The sequence below is a fragment of the Triticum urartu genome, chromosome 2A (assembly GCF_056163025.1).
Source record: "Triticum urartu cultivar PI428250 chromosome 2A, HENAU_Tu73, whole genome shotgun sequence".
NCBI lineage: Eukaryota > Viridiplantae > Streptophyta > Magnoliopsida > Poales > Poaceae > Triticum > Triticum urartu.
This window is the reverse complement of record NC_141874.1, coordinates 741619230-741623867: the sequence shown is the minus strand read 5'-3', so window position 1 is coordinate 741623867 and position 4638 is coordinate 741619230. Positions and strand designations below refer to the sequence as shown.

The 4638-nt window shown below is 50.2% G+C and overlaps 1 pseudogene across 1 annotated transcript; it reads left to right on the top strand.

Moving 5' to 3' along the window:
- The first annotated feature begins 327 nt into the window (after window positions 1–327).
- Window positions 328–4296, top strand: LOC147987526 (putative alpha-glucosidase Os06g0675700; annotated as a pseudogene). Its single transcript, XR_015615298.1, has 5 exons — window positions 328–531; window positions 859–1143; window positions 1274–1659; window positions 1742–3371; window positions 4195–4296. The product of XR_015615298.1 is annotated as a putative alpha-glucosidase Os06g0675700 (transcript).
- Window positions 4297–4638: the final 342 nt, after the last annotated feature.

Here is a 4638-nt window from a genome sequence, read left to right as displayed (position 1 = left end):
ATTTTGTTGCATTAATTATTTTCCTTCTTTAGGAAGTTAAAATTAATTGCTTCTTCATCCCGATGTACGCTGCATGTATTTGCAGTTCACATTTGTTTGCATTAATTATTTTCCTTCTTTAGCAAGTAAAAATTAGTTACTTCTTCATTTGTATGAAGCGATATGCCCTAACTTTGAAAGCATTGAAGTACTGGCTCGTATAGCCTATCTATCTAGAGGTAATCCTAGGCACGTATTAAAAACTTTCCAAACATTTCAGATGATTGCTGGCCTATATAACCCCGAGTGTGCAGCAGATACTAGACATCACTTGTGTTGCACGCACCATCCACTCATGGCGATTGGCTTGCCATCCACTGATCATTTCGTGCTCCTCACCATCCTCATCTGCCTCCCCCTCCATCATTGCAGTGCAGTCTATGATGTCGAGTCAACCGCTGAGCCGGGGAAGCTGATATTGGCCCAGCTAAAGCTCGTCGGTGGGTCGACAGAATTTGGGCCTGATGTGAAGAGTCTGACCCTAACCGCAAGGCAAGTGTGTTTGATATTTCATTTCAATCAACTACTCCCTCCTTCCATCTATATAGGGCCTAATGCGTTTTTTAAGACCGTCTATGACTATTGACAAGATTAATAGTACATGACATGCACAATGTGAAAATTATATCATTGAAGGCTCCTTTCACATACGAATTTAACGGTGTGCTTTGTGTAAGTTGCATGTCATATATTATTGCTCTAATATTTGGTCAAAGTTGGCCTCAAAAAATGCATTAGGTATTATATAGATGGAAGGAGGGAGTAGCTAGATAAGTTGGTTCTTGCTCACAGATTCTTAATTTTGTGTCATGACGGCAGTCTTGAGACGGATAGCCGGCTACGCGTGCGCATCACCGATGCTGACCATCGGCGATGGGAGGTCCCCCAAGACGTCATCCCACGCCCGGCACCAGGGCCAGAACCAAAGGACGTTTTGCTCGACTCACCAGGCAATCCATCCATGCCGAGCAACAGCACCATGTCCAGCGCGTATTCCGACCTGACCCTCACCATCCACCCCAGCCCGTTCCGCTTCACGGTCTCCCGTCGCTCCACCGGGGACACCCTCTTTGACACTTCCGCCAACCTTGTCTTCAAGGACCGGTATGTTACAAGTGTTCCATTGCAATGTTATCTAGTGTAGCTTAGTTGATCCGCAAGAGTTAGATCGATGTAGAACAATACCATGGTCTGTAAGTAGCAAGTGAACGATGGGCATGAAATTGGAATGCAGGTACTTGGAGGTGACATCGGCGCTGCCGGCTGACCGAGCATCCGTGTATGGGCTCGGCGAGCAGAAAAAACAGACATTCCGGCTACAACACAATGACACTTTCACGCTGTGGAACGGGGACGTGACGTGGTCCGACCAACCGGACCTCAACCTCTGTGGCTCGCACCCGTTTTACATGGACGTGCGCTCCGGCGGTGCCGCGCATGGCGTGCTCCTCCTGAACAGCAATGGGATGGACATACTGTACGGCGGATCCTACGTCACCTACAAGGTGATCGGTGGCGTGCTAGACTTCTACTTCTTCGCCGGTCCCTCCCCGCTCGACGTCGTGGACCAGTACACACAGCTCATCGGCCGCCCTGCCCCCATGCCCTACTGGTCATTCGGTACGAGTACCTTCTTGGTAGGCATATATCCATATATATGCTGGCTCTGCTCTGCTACGCTCACTCGATCTTGCACTTGTAGGGTTCCACCAGTCTAGGTATGGCTACAAGAACGTGGCTGATCTGGATGGCGTGGTCGCCGGCTACGCCAAGGCCAGGATCCCACTGGAGGCGATCTGGTCGGACATCGACTACATGGACGGTTACCAGGACTTCACGCTGGATCCGGTGAACTACCCGTCCAAGCAGCTCCGGCCATTCGTGGACCGGCTCCACAACAATGGCCAGAAATACGTGGTCACCGTACACCCGGCTATCAAACGGCAAGCAGCACCTCACGAGGACTTGTTCCTCAAGCGAAACGGCGCCAACCTGGTAGGCGAGGCGTGGCCAGGCGAGGTCTACTTCCTGGACTTCATGAGCCCACGTAGCACCCAGTACTGGGCACGAAAGATCTCTGAGTTTTGGCGGACCATCCCAGTGGATGGGCTCTGGTGCGACATTAACCAGCCCTCCAACTTCAAGCAGTGGCAGCCTCTCAATCAGTTGGACGACCCGCCCTACCGCATCAACAACTCCGGCTTCCACCTTCCCATCAACTACAGGACTGTGCCGGTCTCAACGGTGCACTACAACGGCGTGTCCGAGTACGACGCGCACAATCTCTTCGGCCTCCTCCAGGCGCAGGCCAGGCACGCCGGGCTGCTCAGGGACACCACACGCCGCCCCTTCGTGCTCAGCCGCTCTACCTTTGTCGGCTCCGGCCGTTACGCCGCGCACTGGGCCGGCAACAATGTCGCGCGGTGGGACGAGCTTGCGCAATCCATCAACACCATCCTCAACTTTGGCCTCTTCGGCATCCCAATGATGGGCGCCGACATCTGTGCCTTCAACGGCAACACCACCCAGGAGCTCTGCAGCCGCTGGATTCAGCTTGGCGCATTCTACCCGTTCGCCAGGGACCACGCAGAGAAGACAACCCTCCGGCGAGAGCTCTATGTGTGGGAGCCGACGGCACGGTCGGCGAGGAAAGCGTTGGGAACTTGGGGATGCGCTATCGGCTACTGACCTACATGTACACGCTAATGTACGAGGCGCACATGACGGGGGCGCCCATCGCGCGGCCACTCTTCTTCTCCTACCCGCAGGATGCCGACACCTATGGCGTGGACAGGCAGTTCATGCTAGGCCGCGGCGTGCTTGTCTCTCCGGTGCTACAGCCCGGCGCCACCACCGTGGACGCCTATTTCCCGGCCGGCCGGAGGTTCAGTCTTTACGACTACTCCCTCGCCTACACCATGAAGGTCGGCAAGCGCGTGACCCTCCCGGCGCCAGCGGACTTGGCAAACGCGCACCTGGCCGGCGGCAACATCCTACTACTGCAGCATGCCGACCTCAACACGTCCGCTGCACGCCAAAGCGAGTTCCACCTCCTTGTGGCGCTCGCGGAGAATGGGACGGCCAGTGGGGAGCTGTTCTTGGATGACGGCGACTCGCCGGAGATGGGCGCTGTGGGAGGCAGTTGGACCCTGGTGAGATTCAGCTGCGACAGGGAGGAAAGCAAAGGCATGGTCACCACCAAGGTGAGTTCACATGTGGTTCAGAACTCATACGCGCCGAGTCGGGCGCAGGTCATCGGCAAGGTGGTCTTCATGGGGCTGCCGTCCGCACCAAAGAGCTTCGCTATCTATGTAAACAGCGTGGAGCTCAAGGCAGCCCGCACCAAGTCCGGGACGAGTGGAGTCTTCAGCGTAGTGGCCTGTCGCTGGCAATCGGACAGAAGTTTGAGATAAAGCTTGTCATGTCCCATTAGTATCGAAACCAATTGTGTAGTACAAATTTTTATCGGAATAAATAAAAGTTGAATATTGATCTAGAGTGATCTATTGTTTAATGTTTAATCATTTGATCTAGGGTTTTAAAAATGTCTTAACAGGTTGATTTTATTTTCTCAAAATCTAAGGTACTGCTTATTTAATTGTCGATGTGGCTGGTATTCAGAAGGTACATCGGCAAAGTTGCAACTCAAAGGGGTAGGAAAACTGTTCTTTAGCAAATGGCAATTGAGGTTTATCAACGTCGTTGGCGAGGCAACCAATTGAAGATTGATAATATCGTGTGACTGTTCTAACGTGCATCCGACCCCCTAGCAGCTTCTACTCTCATTTCATAGAAGCAAATATAGGTATTTAAGTAGCCCCTAAGACGCTCACTTACAAGATGTATGTTGATCTGAAATTGTTATTTGACCTTTTTCCTTTTGGCCCAATAGACTGAATTAGGCTAGAGTCTATTTTGTTTTACGTTTGACAAAACAAGAGAAGGCCTTGATTTCTTTGGTTCCTCAAATATCAACGTCTTCGTAGGTTTCACACGGCATATGTAACTAGCAACATCGGAATTGTAATATGAGCTATTTTTAATGTTTTACCATTTGACCTAGAGTTTCAAAAACGTCTTAGAAGGTTGATTTTATTTTCTGAAAATCCAAGGATTTTCTTATTAGTTGTCTATGTAAACAACATTGAGCTCAAGGCAACTCGCTCCAAGTCCCGGACGAGTGGAGTGTTCAGCGTCAGTGGCCTGTCGCTGGCAATCGGACAGAAGTTTGAGATAAAGCTGGTCATGTCTCATTAGCATCGAAACCAATTGTGTAGCATAATTTTTTATCAGAATAAATAAAAGTTGAATATTGATCTAGAGTGATCTATTGTTTAATGTTTTATCTTTTTATCTAGAGTTTTAAATATGTCTTAACAGGTTGCTTTTATTTTCTCAAAATCCAAGGTACTGCTTATTAGTTGTCGATGTGGTCTGGAATTCAGAAGGTACATCGACAATGTTGCAACTCAAAGAGGTAGGAAAATTGTTTTTCAATAGATGGCTGCTGAGCTTTATCATCATAGTTGGCGAGGCAACCAGTTGAAGATTGATAATATCGTGTGCCAATTCTAAAGTGCATCTGACCCGCTAGCAGCT